The sequence below is a fragment of the Suncus etruscus genome, chromosome X, assembly GCF_024139225.1.
Source record: "Suncus etruscus isolate mSunEtr1 chromosome X, mSunEtr1.pri.cur, whole genome shotgun sequence".
Taxonomy (NCBI): Eukaryota; Metazoa; Chordata; class Mammalia; order Eulipotyphla; family Soricidae; genus Suncus; species Suncus etruscus.
Genome location: NC_064868.1, coordinates 45,622,985 through 45,641,654, shown reverse-complemented (window position 1 = coordinate 45,641,654; position 18,670 = coordinate 45,622,985). Strand labels below are relative to the sequence as shown.

The 18,670-nt window shown below is 39.4% G+C and overlaps 1 protein-coding gene across 1 annotated transcript in view; it reads right to left on the bottom strand.

The window, feature by feature from the left end:
* The window catches only part of MAOA (monoamine oxidase A), an 857,322-nt gene extending 846,737 nt beyond the window's left edge, over positions 1–10,585 (bottom strand). Inside the window, exon 1 of the mRNA XM_049767258.1 lies at positions 10,581–10,585. The gene's annotated coding sequence lies outside the window, so the exon portion shown is untranslated. The remainder of the gene's footprint in view (positions 1–10,580) is intronic.
* Between the last annotated feature and the right edge of the window lie 8,085 nt (positions 10,586–18,670).

Sequence of the window (18,670 nt, the reverse complement as noted above, 5' to 3'; positions counted from 1 at the left end):
GCTACAAAATTAACACACAAAATCAATGGCCTTTTTATACACCAATAGTAATAAGGAATAAATGTACATTAAGAAAACAACCCCATTCACAATAGTTCCACACAAACTCAAATATCTTGGAATTAACTTGACTAAAAATGTGAAGGACCTATACAAAAAAACTATAAAAATCTGCTCCAAGAAATATGAGAGGACACATGGAAATGGAAACATATACCCTGCTCATGGACTGGCAGGATTAACATCATCAAAATGGCAATACTCCCCTAGGCATTATACAGATTCAAAGCTATCCCTCTAAAGATAGCCATGACATTCTTCAAAGAAGTGGATCAGGCACTTTTGAAATTTGTTTGGTACAATAAACACGCTAGAATAGCTAAAGCAATCATTGGGAAAAAGAATATGGGAGGAATTACTTTCCCCCACTTTATACTTTACTACAAAGCAATAGTAATCAAAACAGCATGGTATTGGAATAAGGACAGACCCTCAGATCAGTGGAATAGGCTTGAATACTCAGAAAATGTTCCCCAGATATACAATCACCTAATTTTTGATAAAGGAGCAGGAAATCCTAAATGGAGCAAGGAAAGCCTCTTCAACAAGTGGTGTTGGCACAACTGGCTAGCCACTTGCAAAAAATTCAACTTAGACCCCCAGCTAACATCATGTACGAAGGTAAAATCCAAATGGATTAAAGACCTCGGTATCAGACCCCAAACCATAAGATATATAGAACAACACGTAGGCAAAACTCTCCAGGACATTGAGACTACAGGCATCTTCAAGGAGGAAACTGCACTCTCCAAGCAAGTGAAAGCAGAGATTAACAGATGGGAATATATTAAGTTGAGAAGCTTCTGCACCTCAAAGGAAATGGTGCCCAGGATTCAAGAGCCACCCACTGAGTGGGAGAAACTATTCACCAATACCCATCAGATAAGAGGCTATTCTCTAAAATATACAAGGCACTGACAGAAATTTACAAGAAAAAAACATCTAATCCCATCAAAAAATGGGAAGAAGAAATGAACAGACACTTTGACAAAGAAGAAATACAAATGGCCAAAAGACACATGGAGAAATGCTCCACATCACTAATCATCCGGGAGATGCAAATCAAAACAACAATGAGATACCACCTCACACCACAGAGAATGGCACACATCACAAAGAATGAGAACAAACAGTGCTGGCGGGGATGTGGAGAGAAAGGAACCCTTATCCACTGCTGGTGGGAATGCCATCTAGTTCAACCTTTATGGAAAGCAATATGGAGATTCCTCCAAAAACTGGAAATCGAGCTCCCATACGATCCAGCTATACCACTCCTAGGAATATACCCTAAGAACACAAAAATACAATACAAAAATCCCTTCCTTACACCTATATTCATTGCAGCACTATTTACCATAGCAAGACTCTGGAAACAACCAAGATGCCCTTCAACAGACGAATGGCTAAAGAAACTGTGGTACATATACACAATGGAATATTATGCAGCTGTCAGGAGAGATGAAGTCATGAAATTTTCCTACACATGGATGTACACAGAATCTATTATGCTAAGTGAAATAAGTCAGAGAGAGAGAAAAACGCAGAATGGTCTCACTCATCTATGGGTTTTAAGAAAAATGAACGACATTCTTGCAATAATAAATTTCAGACACAAAAGAGAAAAGAGCTGGAAGTTCCAGCTCACCTCAGGAAGCTCACCACAAAGAGTGATGAGTTTAGTTAGAGAAATAACTACATTTTGAACTGTCCTAATATTGAGAATGTATGAGGGAAATGGAGAGCCTGTTTAGAGTACAGGCAAGGGTCGGGTGGGGAGGAGGGAGATTTGGGACATGGGTGATGGGCATGTTGCACTGGTGATGGGTAGTGTTCCTTTCATGACTGAAACCCAAACACAATCATGTATGTAATCAAGGTGTTTAAATAAAAAATTTATTATTATGTTTATAATATGCATAATATTATTTTTCTTTTTTTAACTTTTTAAAATTTTTATTTTGATCAAAGTGGTTTACAAATCTTTCACAGTAATATTTTATGTACATAGCGACATTGAATCATGGGCATTCCCACCACCAATGTATTCCCTTCAGAATGCATCCCATATTCCTTCTTTTACCCCCAGGGCTGCTAGTATAAGTGGTTTCCTCTGTGTATAACATGGTGTAGAATGGGTATCAATTCTGCTATCATTGCCTTTGGATTTTTTTTTAAGTCTGATTATATTTTATTTCTTGACGTGTATTCTGTTGATATTTTACGGATGTTAAAACATCCTTGCATTCCTGGGATGAAACCTACTTGATCACAGTGAATGATCTTGATGAAGCATTGAATGCTATTTGCCAAGATTTTGTGAGCATCTTTGCATTTGTGTTCATCTGGGATATTGGTCTGTAATTTTCTTTTGGCAGTATTTATCTCTGTCGGTTTTTGGTATCAAGGTGATGTTGGCTTCATAAAATCTCTTTGGAAGTGTTCCCGGATTTTCAATTTTTTGAAAGAGCCTGGCCAGTTGGTAGTAGTTCTTCTTGAAAGTTTTGAGAGAATTTATTAGTGAATCCATCTAGGCCTGGGTTTTTCTTTGGGGACAGACATTTGATTACCATTTTAATTTTCTCAAAAGTGATGGGGAGTTTAGATATGCTACATCCTCCTTTTTTAACCATGGAAAATTATAAGAGTCCAAGAATGTATCCATTTCTTCTAGGTTCTCAGGGTTCGTGCCATAGAGTGTCTCTGATTACCCTTTGAATCTCTGCAGTATGTGTAGTGATCTCTTTTTCTTTCTGACATGGGTTATCAAGTCTCTCTCTTTCTTTGTGAGTTTTGCCAATGGTCTATCAATCTTTTTTATTTTTCCAAAGAACTAAGTTCTCCTTTTTGATCTTTCTCATTGTTTTCCAGGTTTCCACTTCATTGATTTCTGCTTTGTTATTTTCTTCTGTCTCCCTATTTAAGGTTCCTGTTGTTGATCATTTTGTAATTTTATAAGTTGCCTACTTAAGCTGTTCATTTATGCCCCTTTTTATATCCTGATGTGTGCTTGCAAAGCTATAATTTTTCCTCTCAGTACTGCTTTTGATGTGTCCCATAGATTCTGATATTTTGTGTCTTCATTGTCATTTATTTCAATGAAAGTTTTGATTTTCTTTTTGATTTCATCTACGACCCACTTGTTCTTCCTTAGGAGGCTTTTAATTTTCAGTTGTTAAGGTTTTTCTTCTGTGTCCCTCTGCAGTTCACATCTAATTTCAGAGTCTTGTGGTTAGCAAATGTAGCCTGCAAAATTTCTATTCTCCTGAATTTATGGAGGTATGTTTTATGTGCCAGCATGTGGTCTATCCTGGAGAATGACCCAGGTGCTTGGAGAAGAATATATATACTAGGCCTATTTCTTCTAAGAAATTGCCATCTTTGGCTCTTATAACGTTTCTGAGTCTATATTTGTGTAGAAAATTGTTGAGGCAGTTGTTATGCCTTGACTTAAGTAGACCTTTTAGTTTTTCTCTTAAGGCTGTTTTCGAGTCTGCAAAGTTTCTGACACTATGTATACCTCCTTCAAACCTGAAAGTTAGTTTCGATGGGTGCAGTATTCTTGGCAAAGCATTCATTTTATTGAGTATTGTCACTATATCCCATCACTGCCTTCTGTCCTCTAGGGTTTCTTATGACAGGTCTGCTGTATATCTTAAGGATGCTCCTTTGAAAGTAATTTACCTTTTTTAATCTTGCTGTTTTTAGTGCTCTATCCCTATCTGTGAGATTTGTCATTATGACTAGGGTATGTCTTGGGGTGCTTTACTTTGGGTTTCTTTTAATCTGTAATCTTTGGGCATGCAGAATTTGGTTGTGTGCACTCTTTGCCTTTGGAGGAGTCTCTGTAATGATGTCCGTGACTATTGATACTTCCTGGGTATTTTCTTCCTGGGTTTCTGGGACTTGAATGATTTATATGTTGTTTCTGTTGAACTTGTCAAGGACTTATATGTTCAACTGTTTACATTCTTTGAGTATCTTTTTCATGTCTGATCATTTGCTTTAAGGTTCTATTTCAGTCTCTGCTGCTGTATGGAGTTGCTCTGCATCTCATCTTACAGGCCTCTGATTATATCCTTAGCTACTGTTACTCTGTTGGATAGTCTTTCCATTAAGTTTTTAATTTCACCTACTGAAGTTTTCAGCCCTGTTATTTCCATTTGCAGTTTTCTGATTTATATATTGTGTGTTCTGTTCAGCTTTATGTATGCTTTCTTGGAGTTTTATGAGCAACCTCCACTTTCCTACTCTAAACTCTATTTAGGAGGTTAACTGTGTCGTTTCTACTTTTCGGGTAATCAGAGCTACCATCTTCATTCTCTATATATGCTGTTTTTCTGTGTTGTTTTCCCATTGACATGCTTGTACTGTAGCTTTTACTGTATTTTCTGGTGGGGTTTATGGGCTACGAGATGCACGTGTCTGCAAAGCAAAGAGGAATGACAACACTACTCCAAGCTTGGCCCTTTCTGGTGTACCTCACCTTACACAGCTTTGGATGGGGGTTGTTCTCAGCACCCGCATTGATGATCAGCTGCATACTCTTGAGTGGTGATCTGCAGTGTCAGATAGCTTTCTCCCTGCTTCGCCAATTCTGGCTTATCTCTCTAACGTGGCATCAGCAAGGGTTGTGAGTGGCTGTTGGTCAAATTACACACACTAATAATCAGCTGCAGCCCTTGTAGTGGTGATTAGCTGTAGCAGGCAGGCTCCTCAGTGCTTCTCAGTTTTTGGCTTACCTCCGCTCACACAGCTTCAGTGAGGGCTTCTGGGAGGGGTTTGTTCTCAGCACTCACAGCAATGAACAGGTCAGGCCCTTGAAGTGATGATCATTAGCAGCAGGCAGACTCCCTCCTCATAAATCAGTAATTTTATGCCAAAAAAGTAAAACCTTGCCCCACTTAGGACCACACTCGAAGGAAGGGACCTAATGCCATGTCACAGATGACAGAGGAGGGCGGAAACACCAGACTAGGGCCAAATCCCAGCACAGTTGCCACCATCACTCCCATTTAGGGTTGCTCTCCAGAGAAGGTATCCTGCACCATGCCACAAATGACAGAGGAGTGTGGGCAACCAAGGGCAAGCCAAACCTTTGTACAGTCCCTGCCATTTCTCCCCACCTCATCCCTGAAGACTCTCCAGACCAGAAACTCTGTATACTATACAGGTCCAAGCAGGCCAGACCTAACATTTATTTCCCTCATATAATCCACAACCCATAAAACAGAACAGCAAAACAATGAAGTACCTTTTAATACCTCTGCCATATTTTGACAAGCTCATTCAAATAGGAAAAATAAACTCAAAATCAGATATATACATCTTATCACTTCTAAAAAAATAAGTTCACAAAAACACTTTATTAAACAACCTGAAACTTCAACACTATAAGCCACCAAATGCAAATAAATATGGGTAAACTAAGGAAGACACTATAAGCAAGGGATATAGAAAGAAATGCAAGCAAGTTTTTAAGTCCACCATGCACAAGCACAATAGATGAGGATCTAAAAGTGGTAATGAATGTCATAGCAATGAAATCAAAGAATCATTAGCCTGAGAAATTAAAAAATCCATAGATGAACTATTTAAGCAACTAAAAGAAGAACTTTTACAGAAGATGAGAGAATCCATACAAATGTAATTAAGAGTAATAAAAAACATTATAGCAAGCCACAATAGTAGAATTACATAGTTGGAGAATTGCATAGAGAAATTAGAGGAAAAACTACAATTCAATAACGCCAAAAAAGTCAATAAGGAAACGAGAGGTAACACATTGGAAGAAAATATTAGGTAGTTAAAGAAGAAAGACAAAATGAATAATCTACAAATTGTAGAAATACCAGAAGGGAAGGAAATAGGGAAGGGAAAAGAACAAGTAATGATGAAAATAATAGCAGAAAATATTCCCAATCACTGGAAAGAGGCAGCAGTACAAATCCAAGAGGACAAAAAAGTCCCTAATAAAATATATTCTAATAAACAAACACCTAGACATATAATAAATTAAGTGGCAAAAAAAATAAAAATGAAAGATGAATTCCTTAAAGCAGTAAGGGAGGAAAAAACCTCAAGTACAAAGAAAGGACTATAAGAATCAAACCAGATCTCCCATTTGAAAGAATTCAAGCGAGAAGACAGTGAAACATGTTTAAGCTAGAAATGAAAGAAACTTTCAGCCTAGAGTTATTACCAGGCAAAAGTCTCACCAGTATGGGAGGGAGGGCTAAAAATATTCCCAAACAAAAGGCCACACTATTTTAGCTAACAAACTGACTCTAAATGAACTACTCAGAGATGAATTACATAATCTAGGCACACAATTATAACAACTGCCCTAGACAATACAACAGCACAACAAAATTCTATGACAATAATCTCCTTAAATGTAAACGGGCTAAACTCCTTTATTAAAAGATAAGAATAGAGGATTGGATCAGAAAACAAAAACTGGATATTTGCTGCCTTCAAGAAACAGACCTAAAAGTACAGGATAGACACAGACTTAGAATAAAAGGATGGAAATCAATTCTCCACGCCAATGGAAAATAAAAAAAAATCTGGGACAGCCATTCTTATATCAGAACAGATTGCATTAAACCACAAGAAAGTGCTCAGAGACCAAGAGGGTATCTACTTACTGATCAGGGGAACACTAGATCAAAAAATACTAACTCTGATCAAAATTTATGCAACAAATGCAGAGCCAGCAAAATATGTAAGGCATTTGTTCACAAACCTGTAAAACACAAAAATATGTAACAACCTATATAGTAGTAGGATACTTCAACACACCATTATCACCACTAGACAGAACGAAGAGGCAGAAATCTATCAAAGATATGCTCCCAAAATAAGAAACTAGAAGAACTATGACTAATGTATATATACAGGGCCCTCCACCCCTAGTAAGCAGAATACACATTCTTCTCAAGTGCACATGGATACTTCTCTAGAATACACGGTGCCTTAGTATATAAATCTATCCTGCACAAAGTCAAAATTTTATGATTATTAGAAGTAATCTATCAGTTCACTACATAACACAGATCAAGATAGACTGTAAAATACATTATGGAGAAAATCCAATATTTTAAGATTAAAGAACATGCTGCTCATCAAAAGCTTGATAAAAGAGAAAATCAAGAATGAAATAAAAAGATTCCTTGATAATGATGAAACAAGTTGTCAACATCTGTGGGGCACAGTAAAAGCAGTAATTTGGGGGAAACTTAGAGCAATACAGGCCTATGTTAGGAAAGAAGAAAATGACAAAATCAACAACTTAAAGGGACACCTTAAGCCAGGGGTCTCAAATTCAATTTACCTGGGAACTACAGGAAGCAAAGTCGGGATGAGACAGGGCAGCATAAGGGATTTCACAAAAAAAAGTCCTAAGACATCATTATTAACAGTTTTAATTATTTCTTCTGCTCATGAATAGAACATTAAGTGAAGATCATGAACAGTTCTTCTGAACATGGCATCCTTTGCCTATTCCTTGCTGCCAGAGACTTGACAGTGCTTCTCACAAATTTGAACCACATTTGGCTTTAGAGAGGAAGCAGTTGAGACCCTCAGTATGGCTTGAAGATGATTATCATTAAGTCTAGACCTGTGCTTTGACTTACTGAAGTTCAATGTGGAGAATAACTTTTCACACAAATATGTGCTCCCTAAAAGGCACATGGTGTGCTTGAACATTCGGGAAAGCTCAGGGAAGTTGGGGGGGAAATTCTCTCACAAATTTTTCATCCATGTCTGCGTTTACACTAATCTCCCTGAACTTGGCTTTGAGATCAGAGTTCCATTGCAGGTCAAGGAGCTTCATTTGAAGCACAGAAGGGGCATCTTGCACATCAAAGGAAAAGGGGTCCACAAAAATTTGGAAAGTGGCTCTGTGCTTTCTGAAGTCTGCAAATCTGTGATCAAATTCCTTCTCTAGCTTAAAAATAGCATCAACATATTTCTCACCACTGAATGGTATGCCTGCATCCACAAGTTCCTTGCATGCTGGGAAATGGCAAAGGTTTGTCTGAGAGAGCTGGGATTTCCATAACACAAGTTTTGTGGAGAATGCTCTCACGTTGTCATAGGCAGTACTGCTAAGCTGCCCCGGGCCTTGTAACATCTTGTTTAGTACATTCAGTTTATGTGTGATGTCAACAAGAAAAGCTAAGTCCATAAGCCATTTGTGATCGCTCAACTCAGAAACAGCATTCCCAACCTTCTCCATGAAGGCTTTCACTTATTCTCTCAACTCAAAAAATCTTTTCAGGACTTTTCCCCTGCTGAGCCAACGTACCTCGGTGAAATAGAGCACATCTCTATATTATGACTCCATTTCCTCTAAAAAAGCATGGAACCTCCTGTGCTTTAAGCCCCTGGATCTGATTTGGTTGATGCATTTCACAACAACAGACATTACATTGTCACACGGCAGGCATTTACTGCAAAGGGCCTGCTGATGGATAAAGGAGTGAAGAGCAATGGCCTCTCTACACACTCCTCTTCCATTTTTTTGAACAAGTGTCACCAGTTCATTTTTCCTCCTTGTCATTGATGGCGCTCCATCAGTTATTTTTCCAACAAACCTCTTCCATGGCAAACCTGGATTCTCAATGGCATCACACAGATGCTGAAATATCGCATTAGTGGTGCTCTGCCCATGCATTGGAATTATTGTGAGCAGCTCCTCTGTCAATTCAAAATTGCAATCAACACCATGGACATAAATTCTGAGCTGCACAGTGTCTGTTATATCTGTGCCCTCATCGAGAGCAACAGAGTATGTATCAAAACATTTGGCTTTCTCACTCAGTTGATAATAAATGTCACTTTACATGTCAGAAATGCGCTCTGCAACAGTGTTGGCAGAAAGGTTGATTTTGCAAAGCTGACCTTTCTTTTCCAGACAGATAATACTTGAAGGCTGTGAAATGCAATTTTCAACCAATTCTCCTTCTATGAATGGTTTCCCTGCCTTAGCAAACATCTCACTAACCATGTAACTAGCTTCGACTGATGCAACATCTCTTTGGTTGCTTTCTTGAAGAAATCTTGTTGCCTCATTAGACATGCTTTAAGACTGGCAACTCGCTTGGCTCTCTCATTTCCTTGATATTTTTCACATTCCTCAGCATGTTTAGTTGAATAATGGCGTTTCAAGTTGTATTCCTTGTGCACTGCATCTTTCTCTGAGCAAATTAATCACGTTGGGATAACCCTGTGCTCAACAAAGAAATACTGTGTCTCCCACTTTTCTTGACATTGTCTGTACTCATCATCAATCTTTCTCTTCACTGCAGGGTTTGATGAAATCATAATGAAGGGATGACAAAATCTAATTCTGTAATAAACCTCTCTCCCTTCTCTCCCTTAGGCCTTCAATAATGCAAGCGACAGCTGGCAGGAGCAGTGGAAATGTCATCTGTGCTTGGCACAAATTATTCCCGATTATTCACTTACCGAATATTTGCAAAAAAATCGCATTAGTAAGGAAAATAATCGAAAAAAATCGCATTAAACATTTGCATACCCCAAACGGAACTGCTCGGGGCATGCGAATGTTTAATGCGATTTTTTCTTACTAATGCGATTTTTATTGCGATTATTCGGTAAGTGAATAATCCCAAATACTGCTATATTTGAAGGTCGGTCGTGGGCCACAAAATGTTGTATGGAGGGACTCAAATGGCTGGGGGCCACGAGTTTGAAACCCCTGATCTAAAGCAAAGACATAAGTCAAAGGACTGGAACACACACCTTGTATGTGTCAGGTTTGATCTCTGAAAGAAACTGTAACCCTGAGTAACACTATAGTGAATCAAGTGACCTCTATAAGTATGAAATGTATGTAACACCTCATTGCTAGCAGAACAATGATGTCTCCAGTCTCTCAACAATTCTGGGGATGTACCCAGCTCCATAAAGGAAGGTTTTTAAGTTTATTATTTTGATATATTTTTATTTAAATACCTTCATTTCATATGTGATGGTGTTGTTTGGGTTTCAGTCATGTAAAGAACACCACCCATCACCAGTGAAACATTCCCATCACCAATGTTCCAAGTCTCCCTGATCCCCACCCAACACCCGCCTGTACTCTAGACAGGCTTTCTATTTCCTTCATACATTCTCATTATTAGAATAGCTTGAAATGTAGTTATTTATATAAAAACTCATCCCTGGCCCCCGCCGGCTTTCTTCTGCCTTCCGCAGGTAGGGAAGCCCCACCCAAATTTGCTGCCCATGCGAATATAGCTTAACACAACTTATAGGTATAGCCAGCTCAGACCTAACACCAAAATTTCATAAATAATCAAGAGCCTATAAAATTGGAAACAAAAGGTGGGCACTCGGAGACCTCCACGTCCACCAGTCTGCGTGCCTTTCCCTAGAGTGAGTGCAGCACCCAGAGGCCGCTCCACCTGTGGCATAGGGACCCCCGTGTCCACGACCCCCCCCCCCGAGCCAGTGCCCAGGGTGAGTGCATTGCCCTGGGACCCTTCCACGTGGGTGTTCGGAGACCTCCACACATGCCGGCCTGTGTGCACAGAGACCCCATACCCGCCGCCTCACTTTCCAGGCCCCAGAGATCACACCACCCGACCTGAGCTTAGAGAGAGGAGGGCAGTTCCCTAGTACTTAGCCGGCCAGAGTCACCTGCAGCACTGGGATAAGCTGGGACCAATAGACTGTGTGAGCTTGGGCCTGCCACTTGGACCTTTGGGTAACCTAGAGCAACCTAGCCCCCTGAGCCCCAGAGTGGACCCGAGACCCCCCAAAGGCTGAGGGCAGCTACCGGGTGGGCTTGGCTGGGGGAATTTCTTCTGCGGAAACTTGGAGGGGGCGGAACTTCATTGACTCCCAGAGAGGGGAGGGAACAGAGAGCTAGGCTCAACAGCGCCTGCAACCATCGTGGCCAGGAGGAGAACTGTACCAGCTAACAGGATTAAAGAGAAGGAAATTGACCAGATCCACTGAAGGAAGGCTGACTTCCAGGTAGTAGAGGGGGGAGAAAGAGCCAGACTCAACAGCGCCCTCCACCATTGTGACCAGAAGAGGACCAGCACTAGCTGACAACAAAAGGGCAAAGCAACGAATCAGGCCAGGCCATCTAAAAAGCACAGGAGGAGCCAAACCTCAGCAAGCTCACCATCCAACAGTACCCCTAGAACCACCCTCAGGGAAGGGACCAATTCCCACACCACAGGGGATAAAAACAGGCTGAAATTAGGAGGCACAGCACTCCAAAGCATACCAATAAACGCAAAGAAATATGGGTAAATCAAGGAGAACCCTAACATCTGAAGATACGGAGACAAACCCTAACAAGTTTCCAAGTCTGCCAAAACGCACAGATCCGTGGGAAGGCGACCTAAAAGCAGCAATGAGGATGGAAATGCAACAATTGATAAAAGATATGAAAGAAACATTAGCTACCAAGTACAAGAAATCTATGGATGAACGAATCAGCCTAATTAAAGAAGAAATGTTAAAGAACATGAGAGATTCCATACAAAAAGTATTGAAGGAACTAAAAGACAAAGTAACAAGCCTTACAAGCAGAAACACAGAGTTGGAGAAACACATTGAAGAACTCGAAGAAAAACTGCAAACAAAAAATGATTAAGAAACCAATAAAGAAATAAAAGGCAAAGCACTGGAAGGAAAAGTCCAATATCTAATGAACAAAGACAAAGGAAACAATCTAAGAATTGTGGGTATACCAGAAGGGGAGGAAATAGGGAAAGGGGAAGAACAAGTAGTCAGAGAGATAATAGCAGAGAAATTCCCCACCCTCTGGTAAGAAACTTCAATGCTAATCCAGGAAGTGAGAAAAGTCCCTAATAAAATAGACCCTAATAAACCAACACCAAGACATATAGTAATCCCAATGGCAAAAAAAAAAAAAAAGAGAAAGAGGAACTCCTTAAAGCAATAAGAGAGAAAAAAAACCTCAAGTACAAAGGTAGGGACATAAGAATCAAACCAGATCTTTTATTCGAAAAATTCAAGCAAGAAGACAGTGGAATGACATATTTAAACGACTGAATGAAAGAAACTTCCAACCTAGGGTCCAATACCCAGCAAAACTATCATTCATATGGGAGGGCAGACTAAAAATTCTCAAACAAGAAAGAACTTGTACTATTTGTGCAAACAAAACCAATCCTAAATGACCTGCTCAGAGATGAATTACACGATCCAAACCCCCGATTGTAACAAAAACCACCCTACACAACACAACTGCAAAACAGTGGGTCAGAACAGAATTCCCAGACATAAACCCCAAGATATACAGCCAACTAATATTTGATAAAAGAGGCAAGAACCTGAAATGGAACAAAGAAAGTCTATTCAACAAATGGTGTTGGTACAATTGGAAAACCACATGTACCAAAGTGAAGATTGACCCATACTCACCCCTTACACAAAAGTCAACTCAAAATGGATCAAAGACCTTGAAATCAGACCCGAATCTATAAAGTTCATTGAGAATAAATAGGCAGAACACTCGAAGACCTATATATCAAAAAGGTCTTCGAGAATGGAGCACCAATGGCAAGAATTTTAGTATCAAACATAAACAAATGAGACTACATCAAACTAAAAAGCTTCTGCATGGCAAAAGAAACCTTATTTAACGCAAGAAGACAGTTAACAGAATCGGAAAAAAATCTTTTCACTTGACATATCAGATAAAGGGCTGATATCTAGAACATACAAAGCACTCAGAAAGCTGAGCCACCTAAAACCAAATAAAGCCATAAAAAATGGGGAGATGAAATGAATAGACACTTCTCTGAGGAAGACAAAAGAATGGCCAACAAACACATGAAAACATGCTCACCTTCAGTCATCATTAGAGAGATCCAAATCAAGACAACAATGAGATACCACCTTACACCAGTGAGGATGGCTCACATAAAAAATAATGGGAACAATCTCTGTTGGCGGGGATGCGGTATGAAAGGAACTCTCATACACTGCTGGTGGGAATGACCCCTAGTCCAACACCTATGGAGAACAGTTTGGAGAGTGCTCAAAGAACTCAGAATTGAGCTGCCATTTGACCCAGCAATTGCTCTCCTAGGTGTATACCTCCAAGTTGGAAGGACATTCATTCCAAAATATGTGTGCACCCCACTATTTATCGCAGCACTCAGTATAATAGCCAAGTCTTGGAACCAACCTCGATGTCCAACAACAGATGAATGGATCATTAAGATGTTGTATCTATACACAATGGAATATTACATGGCAGTCAGAAATGATACAATCACAGACTTTGGAGCAACATGGATGGACCTAGATCATATTATATTAAACGAAGTAAGTCAGAAGACAAAAGATAAACACAGAATGGTAGCACTATTCTGAAGCACCCAGAACATACATCTTATACACAACTAATACTTAACATCAAATAACAGGGTTTAACAGGGTATAAACTCCAAACACTGTAATAGTCAACATATTCTCGGGAGCAGTGCCCAAAATACTTGAAAAAGGAACAACGCAAACTCTTGACTACACATTATACCACAAAGAAAACAGCAACACCAAAAACAGCAGCACAGAGAGAACAGGTATGTAATCAGCCTTCCACAACAAAGGCCCACAGTAATCTCTTAGAGATCGTATACAGGTACACAGGTAAAGAACACCACGGGAAATCACTGTCTCCAATGGAAACATCCCATAACACTATGTTTTAATGCCTTTATCTTACTATATTTAAAATAACTTCTGAGCTTTTATGTCCACAGGTGTCCTTGGATACAAATGGGGACAAAATAAGACGGCAGCTCGGGATACCACATGAGATACCATACCTAGCTTGCACTACGAGATGGCCCCAAGAAAACTCTTTAACATACACTTTATCTCTAGGTTATACCTTCTTTTAGGAATTGAAGCACATGACCAGTCAGACCACCGAAACAGTAACTGCGATGTACATACTTAAACTACAGGCTCTATTCTTCGAACACATTCAAGCAAACTAGCATTCCCTTGCTATTCTCTCCTCTATTCTCACTACTTTCTTTTTTCTTTTTTTTATTTTCTATTCTTCTCTTTACTTTTTTCTTTTCTCTTCTCCCTTTCTTTCTTTCTAATGTATTTTCTCTTTTCTCCCTTCCTACCCCTTCCGTATACCTTCCCCTTTCCCCCCTTTGGAAATCCAACTATCCATTCACCCCTCAATCCCATCCAGACCTCCGCTATATTAAAACTCTCCACCCTCAGTTCTTAATCTATTAGGTATCAAGATTGACCACCTACCCCAACGAACCAGTACCCAGCACTCAGGCGAGGGGACACCCAGTCAAACCCACACTTCGTCTCCTGCAAGAAAATGCAGCCAACTCCCCTGCAGATTCATGCTGCGTGGCCCTCCCTACCAACTTACCCTAACGTGGACTGTTACTTGAAACCGGACTTAGGTCCAAAAGTATCCCCAATGCAAGAACTGTTCCAAGACCTCCCTGCCGCAAATCTTTTGCCAATCTGAAGAAGATCAGGGGATGTGATGGAAAGATGCCTGGGAAACCACACACCACAAGAAAAACACAAAAGACAATGGAAAAAAACTGTACTTCCAACATAAGCATAAGACCTGTATTACACCACCTCTTTACCTGCTTTTCCACAAATGTGAGATAGTCTTTTGCATCACTTTGGTCTTTAAATACTTTGCTAACTCATTTTTTGAAAACAAAATGTCTGTCCTACATATACTTATGTAAGCACATACATTTTTATTCCCTATTTTTATTCTATTTTTTTTATCTTTTTTGGGTATGTAACCTGTTTCTGTTTTCACCTTTGACCACCCCCAAATGCACCGACAATATAATGTAGCACCATTTCCCCCTGCAAAGGCACACTAAAAAAAGGGGAAATCTTACATATAAAAAAAGAGCTTTTATCTGCTAGAGATAGGAACTCATAGTTGTTTACAATACAGGGATATCTCCTACCTTGAAAATATGTCATGTGGAATAAACTTAGACCTCAGGTGATTAGATACCATCCGTCCAGCCTTGAAACCTGGATCCCTGACATAGAAACGGCACAATTCTTCACAACTGCTACAGGAAACAAATCCTATCCTGGAAAGCCTTAATACTGCGAGGTCACCAACAAGTGCCAGCTGTAATATGACATCCTGACAATGAGTAAAATGGGAACAACTTGACCTAAGTGCAGGTTATCCTACCTTACCAGCTAACGACAAGACAAAATCAGAAGCCAAGATTGCGAGTTACAGATGACTGGCTGCTAGAACCATGACCAGACTGCATACAGCCTGGGACCAATAAAAAAGCCCTAGCCTAGGGTTTGAACTATGACCTGCACAATAAACATGATCCCCAGTTACAAAGATCTGGCAGAGACCATTGAAATGGAATGGGGTTTCTGGAAGCACAAAGAAAGACACTATCCTAGGTGCCATCCTAGGTTCAGTGCAAAGACCAAGATTACCAACCACAGAAGATGGATTAAATGACACTGAGTGAACAGAACTTCTAGAACCACAAAGACTGACTTCATCATAAGTCCCACCCCTGGATCTGTGCAGATACTGAGATCCCTAGACACAGATGCCTGATTGTATCACCCAGGACAGAGCAGAAGTATTCCAAACACCACAAAAGCACCACCGGGAGAGTAAATGATCCTGAACAGAGTCTATAGTTGATCCCATGACAATACACTCCAAGGGCGGAGAAACCCCATATCTCTTAGGCCAAGTGAATTCCTTTTTGAATGACCCCAATATTTACTGTGCCAGGGCAGGGGAAAAAAAGCACAAAACATTCTTTAATTTTTATGTATTTTTACCTTCATTTATTATTATTATTATTATTATTATTATTATTTTCTTTTTATTTACCTATCTACTTTTGGTCAATTTCTCTGGGTGTGATTATTGAAGTTGTTGTCCCCAGTTATACTTATTTTTTCTCTTCCTTTCAGTTCTTTCTTTATATTCTATGCCATGTTTCTTATATCAACACCATGGCTTTTTTTTTTTTGTGGTGCTTATCGTTATTGTTGGAGTCCTCACTGGATATTTGACACTTCTTTTTGTACTGGTGGAGTGTTTCACCTTCTTTCTCTCCTTTGTCTCTCAAACCAATGATGAGAGCCTCTAGAAGAATTGCGCTTATTTTCAGCGTATTAGACTTTTACCCCAGTTTATTACTTTTCTCTCCTTCAAACAAAACCACGTAACTTGAACTAGCTAGTCCTGCCCCCCAGTTAGAGGGGGAAATAAGGGAGGCACCAGGACAAAACAGGTGCAAGACTACTAAGTAGTAGGCAAGATACAGTGGGGACTACATATTCTAGCAACCCTGGGGGTGAGGGAAGAGGATATGGGAGGTGGAACAAAAACGGAGGTGTAGGGAGGACAATTTGGTGATGGGAATCCCCCCTGATTTTATGTAAATATGTACCTAAACATTATTGTCAACAATATGTAAGCCACTATTATCAAAATAAAAATTATATTAAAAGAAACTCATCCCTGTTTGTGGTGAGCTTCATGAGGTGAGCTGTAAATTCCAGCCCTTCTTTCTTTTGTGTCTGAAAATTATTATTGCAAGAATGTCTTTCATTTATCTTAAAACCCATAAAAGAGTGAGAACATTCTGTGTTTTTCTCTCTCTCTGACTTATTTCACTCATTGTAATAGATTTCATGTACAACCATGTATAGGAAAATTTTATGACTTCATCTCTCCTGACAGCTGCGTGATATTCTATTTGTATATGTACCACAGTTTCCTTAGTCATTCATCTGTTGAAGGGTATCTTGGTTGTTTCCAGAGTCTTGCTATGGTAAATAGTGCTGCAATGGATATAGATGTAAGGAAGGGTTTTTTATGTTGTAATTTTGTGTTTCTAGGGTATATTCCTAGAAATGGTATAACTGGATCATATGGGAGCTCGATTTCCAATTTTTGTAGGAATCTCCATATCGCTTTCCATAAAGGTTGAACTAGACAGCATTCTCACCAGCAGTGGATAAGAGTTCCTTTCTCTCCACATCCCCGCCAACACTGTTTGTTCTCATTCTTTGTGATGTGTGCCAATCTCTGTAGTGTGAGGTGGTATCTTCTCGTTGTTTTGATTTGCATCTCCCTGATGATTAGTGATTTGGGGCACTTTATCATGTGTCTTTTGGCCATTTGTATTTCTTCTTTATCAAAGTGTCTGTCCATTTCTTCTCCCCATTTCTTGATGGGATTAGATTTTTTTTCTTGTAAAGTTCTGTCAGTGCCTTGTATATTTTGGAGATTAGCCCACTGATCTGAGGGCCTGTCTTTATTCCAGTACCATGCTGTTTTGATAACTATCGCTTTGTAGTAAAGTTTAAAGTTGGGGAAATTAATTCCTCCCATATTCTTTTTCCCAATGATTCATTTAGATATTCTAGGGTGTTTATTGTTCCAAATGAATTTCAAAAGTGCCTGATCCACTTCTTTGAAGAATGTCTTGGTTATCTTTAGAGGGATCGCATTAAATCTGTACAATGCTCTGGGGAGTATTGCCATTTTAATGATGTTAATTCTGCCAATCCATGAGCAGGGTATATATTTCCATTTCTGCATGTCCTCTCTTATTTCTTTTACAAGGGTTTTATAGTTTTCTTTGTATAGGTCCTTCACTTTTTTAGTCAAGTTGATTCCAAGATATTTGAGATTGTGTGGCACTATTGTGAATGGGGTTGTTTTCTTAATGCTCATTTCTTCCTTATTACTATTGTTGTATAGAAAGGCCATTGATTTTTGTGTGTTAATTTTGTAGACTGCCACCTTGCTATATGAGTCTATTGTTTCTTAGAAGCTTTTTGGTAGAGTCTTTAGGGTTTTCTAAGTAGAGTATCATGTCATCTGCAAACAGCGAGAGATTGACTTCTTTCTATCCTATCTGGATTCCCTTGATATCTTTTACTTGCCTAATCGCTATAGCAAGTACTTCCAGTGCTATGTTGAATAGGAGTGGTGAGAGAGGACAGCCTTGTCTTGTGCCAGAATTTAGAGGGAAGGCTTTTAGTTTTTTTCCATTGAGGATAATATTTGCCACTGGCTTGTGGTAGATGGCCTTAACTATATTGAGAAAGGTTCCTTCCATTCCCATCTTGCTGAGAGTTTGATCAAGAATGGGTGTTGGACCTTATCAAATGCTTTCTCTGCATCTATTGATATGATCATGTGGTTTTTATTTTTCTTATTGTTGATGTTGTGTATTATGTTGATAGACTTACGGATGTTAAACCATCCTTGCATTCCTGGGATGAAACCTACTTGATCGTAGTGGATGATCTTCTTAATGAGGTATTGAATCGTATTTGCCAGGATTTTGTTGAGGATCTTTGCATCTGCATTCATCAGCGATATTGGTCTGTAATTTTCTTTTTTCGTAGCATCTCTGTCTGGTTTAGGTATCAGGGTGATGTTGGCTTCATAAAAGCTATTTGGGAGTGTTTCCGTTTGTTCAATTTCATGAAAGAGTCTTGCCAGGATTGGTAGTAGTTCCTCTTGGAAAGTTTGAAAGAATTCATTAGTGAATCCATCTGGGCCTTG